Here is an 11,656-nt window from a genome sequence, read left to right as displayed (position 1 = left end):
AGCTTCCTTAAACCGCTGCCACCAAGACTTTCCACATGGCGGCAGCCTGGCCTCTGTGATGCGCAATAACTTTGGATTTGAGCCACGATTAAAGCCTTCCTTTTTGTGCTTTCTTTTGTCAGGGTTTTGTTCATTTGTTTTGTTTTTTTAATCACTGTGTCAGAACCAGCAGTTAGTAAAATAAAACTGAAGGAATAGAGAAACACAGAGCTTTAATGCATTTTGTTTGTTTGGCATAAAAATCAGATCAACTTTTGGGCTGGAGAGATGGTTCATTGGTTAAGAGCACTGGCTGCTCTAGCAGAGGACCAAGGTTCAATTCCCAGCAGCAACATGGTGGCTCACAGCAACCACCTGTAACTCCAGTTCCAGGGGATTAGATATTCTCTTCTGACCCCAGCAAGAACCAGGCATACATGTGGTAAACAGATAAACAGGCAGAAAAAAGCATTCATACATAAAATAAATAAAAATATAAAAAAAAATCATCTTTATAGGAGAGGGCTTTTCTATCTGTGGACTGACAGCCAGTGCTATGGATGTCATTACTAAAGGCCAAGTGATAACATCAAAGTAAGAAAAATGCTTCCCAATATAAGCTAATGAGATATTACCACAGGCTATCTACCAACATGTGTGACGCTTAGACAGGCCTATAGATATTATTTTGAATCTCTACTTCTAAAAATAAAGCATTTCTAGTTTTAATTTATTCTTTAGAACTAAAGATTTCAGTGAGTACCTCTCCCAAAGACATTTTAACAAATAAACTAATATCTTCAAATGTTGAAAAGAAAAATAAACAATTAGGTGTTAGTACCTCCCAATATGATTTTGAAAAATAAGTTTATCCTGTCTCTCTCCCATCTGCTTGTCTGCTTGTCAGTGTTTTCTCACTGTCGTGCATAGTTGACATTGTCAGCTTGTAAAGAGGAAAAAAGGCTTGTTTGGGCTCAGGGCTTCACAGTAAACCAAAATCCATGGTTAGCTGGCTTCCCTGCTGTTTTTAGGCCTGTAGTCGAGCAACATATCACATTGGGAACAAGTGTTCAAAACTGCTTGCCACGTGGCCATCAGGGAAAGGACAGAAGGAAGAGGGGAGGAGACATTACTAACGTCTGAGGGTAGTTTTGGTTTTCAGAACTGGGGAGAGGTGCTAGTGCTATCTAGTGAGATTAGAACAAGAACACAGTTAAACATGCAATGCCAGAATATCCCCAGACAGCAGATCTTACAAAATGCCGAGTGCTGAGAATGGAAAACTTATCTAGTGTAATCCTACTGCTTCCCCAAGATTGCTCCTTCCAATGATAACAAGCTCCAAACCCAGTCAAGAGCCCTCACTTTTAGTTCTGGAATATAACTTAGTTTCCCTTTCGCTTCCCCCTTTTTTTTTTATTTTTTTAAAGATTTATTTATTTGTTATGTATACAACATTCCTTCCATGTATGCTTGCTTGCCAGAAGAGGGCACCAGATCTCATAGATGGCTGTGAGCCACCATGTGGTTGCTGGGAATTAAACTCAGGACCTCTGGAAGAGCAGTCAGTGCTCTTAACTTCTAAGCCATCTCTCCAGTCCCCTTCCCTTCTTTTTAAGTAGGGAAAGAGCTATTGTGTGTTACTTTTTTTTTTTCTTTGAGGCAGTCTTACTCTATAGCGTGGGCTGGCCTTAGCACTTGACTCTACTTGCTCAGCTCCCCCGGGGCTGGAATTAAAGGTGTGACTACCAAGGCTGGCACATTGCTGAGTTTCTGTGCAGCTTTGACACTGTTTATCACCTCTCTATGTAAATTGTTTTTCTTCTACATAATATTGGTTTCCATCGGCTCTTTTCCTTGGCTAGCTGTTCTTAGCTTGGTGACCACTCGGTGTTGTTATTCAGGTATCCAACTTCTTAACTTGGTGACCATTCAGTGTTATTCATGTATCCAACATAGGCACTTAGTTCTTTCCCAATATGTGATACTCTTGGTTTATTTTATCGTGCCTGTAATAACGGTGGACTCTAGAGTTTTAAAGTCTAAACCAGTAGCAACTGGCCCAGTTAGGGTTTACTATCACTGTGGAAAGACACCATGGCCATGACAACTCTCATAAAGGAAAATGTTCGATCGAGGTGCGGCTTACAGTTTCAGAAATTCAGTCCGTTATCATTGTGGCACAGTAGTGTGCAGGTAGACCTGGTGCTGGAGAGATAACGGAGGGTCCGACATCTTGCAGGAAGTTGAATGACAGTCACACTGAGGGAATCTTGAGCAAAAGAGACCTCAGAGCCCACCTCCACAGTAACACACTTCCTCCAACAAGGCCACAACTCCTAATAGTGCCACTCCCTTTGAGGACCATTTTCTCTCAAACCACCATAGCAACTTACTCTATTCTGGTATCATACTAACATACAACATATTTTCAATTGCCTCTTGGCTGCCTTCACTCTGTATCTCATCAGAATTTGAAGTTCAACATTAGGGGGCAGACACCCTGTTCTCTAGCCAAATCTCTCCTTTTTTTTTACTGGCTCATTTAGTCTCGCTGTTGTCTCCCATGCTGCTCACACTTGACCTTTCTCTGTTTTCAACTCCTTGGGTCATTTGGATTCCACATCTCGAAATAACTCTTCCATCCAATCTATTTTCTTTCTGGCTGTATCATAGATTTCAAACTGTTCACTGGGCTCTCTCCCTGAAGCTTTATCCTTTCTCTGAATTACCAAAAAGTGAGCCCACCAAATAAGTAATCATCTTGTCAGTCTCTCAGACTAGCTTTATTTCTAAGACCCAAGCATTATTTCTCCTAGTGACGCATCCTTCAAGACTCTGTAGCCAGAACTCCTTCCCTTCCTGCCTACACTGTGCTCATCTAGCGTCTCCATATTTTTATTATTCCTTATGAACTTACATTTAATCCTTTGCATCCTTATCTTTATTGTAAGCGTCTAATGAGTTGTCTTTCTAGAGTACCCTTCGTGGAAAAATTGCCCCATGCCCTCAACCTCCTCAGATACTTCTCTGTAGGGGTCAGCTTTCTGACTGGCAAACACCAGCGATCAATGAGGCTTTAGAGACAGGGTTTCTCTGTGTAACAGCTCTGGCTGTCCTGGAACTCTTTGTAGACCAGACTGGCCTTGAAATCATAGAGATCTGCTTGCCTCTGCTTCTCCAGTGTTGGGGTTAAAGGTCGTGTCACTATGCCCAGCAATAAATGAGTTTTTAAAAGGCTTATGTTTAGCAGTGGTGGTGCAGGCCTTTAATCCCAGCACTTGGGAGGCAGAGGCAGGCGGATCTCTGTGAGTTCAAGACCAGCCTGGTCTACAAGAGCTAGTTCCAGGACAGGCTCCAAAACCACAGAGAAACCCTGTCTCAAAAAACCAAAAAAAAAAAAAAAAAAAAAAAAAAAAAAAAAAAAAAAAAAAAAGCTACAGAGAAACCCTGTCTCGAAAAATGAGGGAAAAAAGGCTCACAGTTTTGTAGTTTTTTATACTTTTTTTTTTTTAGACCTGTGGTGAAGCAGGACATCAGAGCAGAGACATGGAGAAAAAGAAGCACTCGCCTCATTGTACTCAGGAAGAAGAGAGGCTGCGGTCTATATAGCTCCTTCAAGGGCATGCACCCAGTGACTCAACTTTCTTCCACTAGGTCCCATTTCCTACAGTACCACCAGTTTCCAACAGTGCCAAAGAAAGGTGGCCAAACACAAACCACGTGGGCCTTTGGGGGAACATTTTCCAAACAGCACCTTCTGTCTTTATTCCAGACCCACGTCTACTCTCCAGTATGGGTAGAAGAAGAAGTTTGTAGACAGCTTTATATTGACTCTGACTTTGGTTAGGTTCCTTCGTTTCTTTGAAAAATCAAAATAGAGACATATGCTGAGTCTACTTGATCATAGCATCTGTAACACAAATTTGGGGGTGTAGGGCATGTTTTCTATCATTAAGTAGAGAAATCCTAGACTGCAGGAAGGAAAAATGAAAGATCGTCAAGATAAGGCAATGATCGTTAATTTCATGAGGCACTCAGATAATAAACATTGCTTCTAGGAATGTCGGTGCAAGTGCTTCAAACAGACACTGGTATTTTAATTGGAAAGCACATAGTCCTCTTCAGTGGATACATAGATACCAATCCACTAAGGGCCTGGACAGAATAAAAAGGTGAAGTAAGGTTGAGGTCACACTGTAAACTGAAACACCAATCTTCCGTCCTTAGGAGTTCTGATTCCTAGACGTTTTGCCATCCTTTCTGGTTCTCAGGTCTTTGAAGTGTATCAAGTTTTCTTGGGTCTTCAACTTGGGAGATGGTGGACTGTGAGACTCCTCAGCATCCAGTATCATATGAGTCCATCTTTCTCAGTGAGTGTACCATACCTTTCTCACTGTCTTTCCATATATGTACCATACACATGTGCATGTGTGTGTATGTACATGCATAAACAGTTGTCTCTACACATGCGTGGATCCTATACCTACAGGTTTTATCTTCAGGGATTCAACCAACCATGAACCAAAAATGTAGTTAGGGCTGGTGAGGTAGCTCAGCAGGTTAAGGCACTTGCTCCCAGGAACTTATGGCCTGAGTTTGATTCCCAGACCCCACATGGTGAAATAAAAGAACTAATTTCCACAACTTGTCTTCAGATCTCCACACTCATACTGTGACATGTTTACATACATACACACACACACACAAAATTAAAAAAAATGTGCTTAAGCTATGGATGGTGGCATTTGTATCCAACATGTCTTATTCTCTAAATAACTGAGTGTAGCTGCAGTTTACCTTAAGTCAGATGGGATAGGTCACTTAGAGGTGACTTAAAGGTGGGGTTGAAACCAGACGTGGTGGTTACATTTGTGTCACCTTGTCATTTGGGATATGCAGGAGAATCAGCAGTTCCTACACAGCTAGACCTTGTCCCCCAAACAAACAAACAACAGCAAAAAAAAAAAAAGTATAGGATTGGAGGTGAATCAGTTATATGCAAATACTGTAACCATTTTATGAAAAGAACTGAAGCATCCACATACTTAATTCTAGGGATCCTAAATACCCCCAAGATACTGAGATACTCATATTCCATATATAGTAAGATATTCCATTTATATACATATATAGTCTGTGTCTTAGTTAATGTTTCTATTGCTGTGAAGAAACACCATGACCACAGATACTCTTATAAAGGAAAACATTTAATTGAGTGGCTTACAGTTTCAGAGGTTCAGTCCATTATCATCACGGTGAGACATGGCAGCATGCAGGCAGACGTGGTGCTGGAGGAGCTTGATCCACAGACAACAGGAAGTGTACTGTTTTCCTTACTGGTGTAGCTTGAACAAAGGAGACCTCAAAACCCACCCCCACAGTAACACATTTCTTCTAACAAGGCCACATTTACTTCAGCAAGGCCACACCTCCTAAAAGTGCCACTCCCTTTGGGGGGACCATTTTCCTTAAAATCACTACAGTTCATATACATACATACATATGTATATCTAGACATATAACTGCAAAGTTACTCTATGTGTCAAATTTCCCTGTAATTTATTCCACTGTTCAGTTACAAGTCAACCTTTTAGAAGATGATTACATTTTATTTACTGTGTGTGTGCACGTGTATGCTAGGATAGGGCCGTCATGGAAAACTTGCAGGAGCATTCTCTTTTCCTAATGTGGGGCTGGGGAATCATAATCAGGCTTAACAAACTTGAGTGTAAGCACATTGACCTGTCGAGCTATTTTCTGGTCCTCACTAACATCCCTTCCTATCCCCGAATTAGTGAGATAATCACTACATAAATAAGGCAGGTTTAAAAGGCTGTGTTCGCTCTTATTTCTTTTTACCTTTGTCTTTTCGCGATTCGTTACCACCCTGAGCCTTCTCCCTTTCTCCAGGAAAGGCTTATCCCTTTGAGGATGTTTCATGGGACTGAGATTGGACTTGTCGATGTCTGCTGCTTTAAATGTCCTCCGTAGCACTCTTCGGGATTCTTTCTGTACTCCACCACTCCTCTCATTCCTTCTGCTCTGCCTCAGCCAGTAGTTTTTCTCAAATAAAAATCTGATATCACACTTCTGTGCTAATATGCCGGCGTCTCCTCCTCTGTGAAATAAAGTGCAGTCTTTAAAAGCATGGTTGGCCCAGAGATGCTGTCCGACCTGCTCTCTGCCGCTCGCTTCTAGCCTTGAGTCCACTCTTCTCAACCATCTGCAGTCTTACCCCCAAGAGATGAACTGTAAATTCTTTGAATTGCCAAGCGGCTTTTTCCTTTTGGCTTTCTCTCCGTGTTACTTTCCCTCTGGAAGACTTTATCCATCTACTGTTGCAGCCAGATTGCGCTGACCCTTCTGTCTCATCCATACTGCCCCCTGTGGGCATCCTCCGTCATAGCACCTGCTTCGAAGAGCAGGTCGACTCGTCCTATGGTCACCTTCACGTCCTGTCCGCAAAGATACTTCCTAAGCTCTTCAGTCTCCAGAACTAATTGCAGTGACATGTTTGATGATTTCATCTCTCACTATTCTACCTCCTGCTCAATACAGAAATCTGACAGTTCTAGTAACTGCCTCCTTTTAAAGCCCTAAGATTAGAAAGCTATTTGATAAATTTAGAAATGACAAGGGATTAATGTGCAGTCTCTTCAGTGGATATCTGTATTTTCCAGGGCGTTGTTACAAACTGGTTACCAAGTTAATTCTGGTCAGCCCTTGAGTTATGACATGACCGTAAATAACTTATTCTATAAATATGCATTATACTCATAGGTGAATAAATGACTAGGATACCACCTGACAGCTCGCCTTCCACATTCCCGTTGGGATTACATCACTTTCGGCTCCCTCACGGTGAGAGGTGATGTTTCCTGGACTGTTCCCCATTCTTTCTCCTCTGCAGTATTATTAAGTAGGCTGTACACATTGCGAGTTCGTCCTCCATTAGAACGCTCTTCCTTGAACATAGCCCTCTGCTTCTCCCTGGAATTGGAGCCGCAGAACTGGGTCTTTCATGGGGCAGGAGAAGATGGGACAGACTCAGGAGCCAAAACCAGAGAATAATTAAGGGCTCCATCCTGGGCTCCAGCCCTGACAGGTGGCACACATCTATAGTACTGGCTAAGGAGACTTGCCCTGACTTGTGCAGCTGAATATATCCCTCCCGAGATCAGTGGTACTCCCAGCACCCTAAGTTTAAAGAGAGGGGGGGATATCTACATTTTAAAACCAACGATAGGTTTATTTTAGAAAAAAAATGTAGATAGATGCCTGACAGAAGAGTCTCAGAACGGTGCTCACGAGAATACCAGGCGTTGGGAAGTGGGGTGAAGACACTCAGTGGAGGCGGGAGGTGGAGGTGAATAGTTCTTTGAACCTCGTCGCGCAGAGGAAAGATTTTAAACAGATTTTCTAAGTTGCCCAGCGTCCAGTTTTCCTGGCGCACTCGCGCTCCCTGCTTGATAAGGAGTGCGCCTCCGGGGGAGGTGTGCGCGCGCGCTGGAGGCGGGGAGCCAGGAGAGGGGCCTGGCTCCCGGAATAAACTGCGGGGGAGCGGCTCGGCGGACGCTGGTGGCCAGGGGAGCGAGGTGCAAGGGCCGCAGGCCACAGAAGCGAGCCCCAGGATGGTAGCTAGAAGATTCGAAAGCCTTTGATGCCAGAAGCGCCGCTGGCTGGAGACACTGACAACCGAGCCCTGCCCCTCCGGGAGTCTCAGGCTGCGACTTGGACCTTAAGGTAAGGAGTGGCTCGGTGAAGCCCAGGAGCTGCGATACCCGCCGTGCCGGGTGCATTCCTACCTTCCCGGAGCTGCCACCTCTTCACCTTTTTCCTTTGCCCTTCTCCGGGGTCCTCGGCGCCAAGCTGAAGCCCTATCCTGGGTGACGGGCAAGAGCACCCATCCTGCGCGTTCTGGGTTTCTGCTCTGCGGCCCGTGGGACCTTTACCTCCTCTCCACCATCCACCCGCACTTTCACTTCTTTCCCAAAACCGCTCCGGGAATCCGGCGCGCAGACGCTGGGTGCTGAGGGCGAGTGGGTGGCATAAGATCTTCCACCCTCGCCAGGTGTGCGACCCACAGTTGCACTAATTGCCCCTGAGGTCTGGAAATAAGTTGGCGTCTGAAATGCTGCAGTTCCCCATCTTCCAGAACCTACCCTCACCTGGCATCATTGTCCTGACTTTGGAAAGAATATCAGCTCTTGAATGAGGTCATTGCAATATACCACCTTATTTTTGTGTCCCCACTGAACAGCAAGTTGGGATTCTGCAGCCTCTACCCTACCCCCTTTCCCAGTTTAAAATGTGGAGAAGTTTACAGCGTTTTCAAGGCTGCAGCAACTGCTACAAGTTTATTCGACCTTGAAGCAGTATCTCTTATCCTGGAGCTTGAAACAAACAAACAAACAAACGGAACCCTCAGGCCCCACCCTACAATCTTGAGATTCAGACCTGGAGGGGGAGAAGTAGAGGGAGAGAGGAAGAGGGAGGCTGTGTATGTGTATGTGCTTTATATCTAAAAATTCTGCCAGGAGTGCGCTCCTCCTCAGCAGTTTTCCTCTTGAACGTTTAAGATCCTCGTGGGAGAAAGCCTCAGTCTCTGGAGCTGATGGTTTGTTTTGTTGCGGTGCCTTGCTTCTGGCTTCTTACACAGCAGTTTGGGGAAGGGAAGGTTAGCGTCATTTTGAAACTCAGCTATAGGAATAGGGGAAAATGCAACGCTTCTAAGACCAGATTTAAAAAGTCACGTTTTAAAGTTTTTCCTCATAAATATTCCGTGACTGGAAAGGGTGGAGGCCTAGCCTGCTGGGAATCGGATGTCTTCCTCTTGACTGCCCCTTGATTTTTGTCAATGATGGAATGCAGGCCTTTGGCTGGTTCACTTGTTGCTTGCTTAAAGGCAAAAGATTCAGACAGACCAATCTAAAGGATCATGTAAATCAACCCAAATTCTGCTGATGCTCCCAATTGTGTGAGCCCAGGTCTTCTCTGACTGTCCTGTAAGCTTCTCATTGTATATCTACTAATTTTATGCATTTTTATGTGTTCCTGGGCCGTTTTAAGTACCCATGAAGCCATCAGGCTAACTGTCAGGGAAGACAGATTATTTGTGTCTCCTGAAAAGGGGCTAGGTTAACATATATTAACTACTCATACATCTATTTCTTTTTATGGAATGAGATGTGTTGAAATAGGGGTGATACATGGTACCTCCTTGCAAGAATATTAAGGACAAGCTAGAGACGGGGAAGCCAGAAAGGCGTTTGAACATTTGAGAAAAGATGCTGACTAGTTATTGAGCCAATGTGATTGTCTTCTTGGCAAAAATTTTTCTTCTTTCTAAAATTAACCTTCCCTAAGGAAAACTAGTGCAGATGCACACGCTTCAGCCCAACCAGTCCTGAGAATGCTGTACGTTGTAAAACTGACCTCACTTTATTCCCGTAGACCCTTGTTTGAGGTCTGATCACAGCCCGTGAAGAAACGCCCTGTTGCTAGCTGGCCTTGGCAAAGTGCTCCTTTGATGGCGTGGTCATAGACAGAACACAGTATCATGCTACAAATTCTATTGGCGAGGCAAAAGTTATTTCCCAAAGGTTTTGTGTATGGTGTGCGCTTTAGATCTGAGACTTCTATAATTATATACCTAACACATGTTTTTCATACGAACCAAAAACCACAATATTTTTCTCTGTGGTGAGACATTTAAGCTTTAGGTTTTGATCACTTTTCATGGAAATTTTAATATGACAGAAGCAAGGGCTTCAAGACAGTAATCCAAGATCTATATGGAACTAGAAGTCCTTTAAAAAAAATCAAGAAAAAGCTGCTGGAAGTTCCCGGCCTGCTGTGAGCCTAGAGAGGAACGGTGGTGGAATCCCGTTCTGGCAGCCTCAGCCTGTGGATGATTAGACCCTACCACTCTTCTGCAGACCTTTAATTTAGTCTGTAACTTGATGCTTCAGTGACCCCCACAAATTCTCTCTCTGCCGCACTAGCTCACAGAGGAATGGCTGGCACTTTGGATCGAATTTTTCTTCCCTCCCATCCAACTAGAACACATTTCTATAGGGTGCAAAACGCAGTTGCAGTGTTAGCTCAGTATCCTAAGAAATACCTTTGGCCATGAAGAGCCCAGCCCTCCGCAGGCTGCATCGCTTGCCTTGTTTCGTGGGGCCATGTGAATTTCTCAATGATGCCAAGGTGTAGAAAGAATAGAGCCACAGGGTATTAAAGTTGGAAGGGCAACTCCGAATTCATCTCAGTTTTAATCACTCTTTTCTACAGATGAATACCCAAGTGCTCATTGCCGTAATCCAATCTTTGAGAATAGGCATTAAGTTTTACATCTTTCCAGTTCTCAAAGTAATGAGGATTTCTGAATACCTGAGATGAATTTATATATGCATTCGATAGGGTGGCAATGGCTGCCAAGTAGGTTGCAAATTGGCTAGATTTCCAATGAAACTCAACGCAGCATTAAAGATAATGTAGGTCATTTACAAAGGCAGCAAGCGACTTGAAACTAACACCCTAGGACTTTCATTATGTTGGGTGGGGACTGCTTGGACTGGCTGGCATAAGACAAAGGGTACCTCAAGGCAGATGAATATAGATGGTTGAAAGAGCAAGGCAGGATGTAGGAAGAGGAGGCTTAGTGAATCCAAGCATCACTCAAGAGTGGATAGATAGCCTTCAGCCTCTTCAGGTCCCTTGAAATATGGTATTTTTTGTTGTTGTTGTTGTTTTGTTTTTTTTTTTTTGAGACAAGGATTCTCTGTAGCTTTGGAGCCTGTCCTGGAACTAGCTCTTGTAGACCAGCCTGGCCTTGAACTCACAGAGAGCCGCCTGCCTAAGTGCTAGGATTAAAGGCATGCACTACCACAGCCTAGTCTCTTGTAGCTCCCCTTTATCTTACATCAATGTTGGACAGTTGAGTTCCACACATTCAATGCATGTAAGCTGTTATAAAAACATGTGGAAACTTCCTAATGGCTTTTCAGAAGTACGCTCTATCTCAGATGGCCACAAATATGTGCAACACAGTCGTCGATAGATCATTCAGCACCCTGTACTCGTTAGGAAGTGCTGTGCTTCCTTGATGGGGCGCTGACTTCTCTGAATCACAGCTTTATAAAGAAGATAATGACTCCTGTTAGAACAGGGTTTTCTGTCTGATATCATAAAACTAATCCTTGTTTCTTGCCTTTGGATCTCTATTTCCTTGGAACTTGTCCTTTAGAAGTCCATTCCTTAATATTTCTATCCTTCAAAATCTTTATCTTCAAGATTTTGTTCACTTGAAATGAATTTATATATGTATTCAATAGGATAGTAAATGGACCTAAAGTGTTGATGTTTAGTATTTTCTTACTAGTTATAAAAATGCTTTATTTTGATATGTGGCATTAAAAGGACTGAATTCAACCTTGAGAGGTCATACAAAACTTAGATAAATATTCTTTTTCCTTGTTTATTTGTTTGTTTTGAGACAGGGTCTCTCTGTGTAGCCTTGAGCCTGTCCTGGTATTCACTCTTGTAGACCAGGCTGGCCTAGAACTCACAGAGATCTGCCTACCTCTATTGGGATTAAAGGTGTGTACCATCCCCCACCTGGCTTAGATAAATATTCTTGGCATAGCACAATTATTTACCATTTATTGAGGTA

General features: G+C 43.4%; 1 protein-coding gene across 1 annotated transcript in view; it reads left to right on the top strand.

The window, feature by feature from the left end:
• Positions 1-7,567: 7,567 nt before the first annotated feature.
• The window catches only part of Rnf144b (ring finger protein 144B), a 124,613-nt gene continuing 120,524 nt past the window's right edge, over positions 7,568-11,656 (top strand). Inside the window, exon 1 of the mRNA XM_050143751.1 lies at positions 7,568-7,725. The gene's annotated coding sequence lies outside the window, so the exon portion shown is untranslated. The remainder of the gene's footprint in view (positions 7,726-11,656) is intronic.

This window comes from Alexandromys fortis, unplaced genomic scaffold (assembly GCF_014885135.2).
Source record: "Alexandromys fortis isolate MF-2015 unplaced genomic scaffold, M_Fortis_MF-2015_v1.1 scaffold_1, whole genome shotgun sequence".
NCBI classification, from domain to species: domain Eukaryota; kingdom Metazoa; phylum Chordata; class Mammalia; order Rodentia; family Cricetidae; genus Alexandromys; species Alexandromys fortis.
The sequence above is the reverse complement of the archived record's forward strand: the minus strand, read 5'-3'. Positions and strand labels throughout refer to the sequence as shown.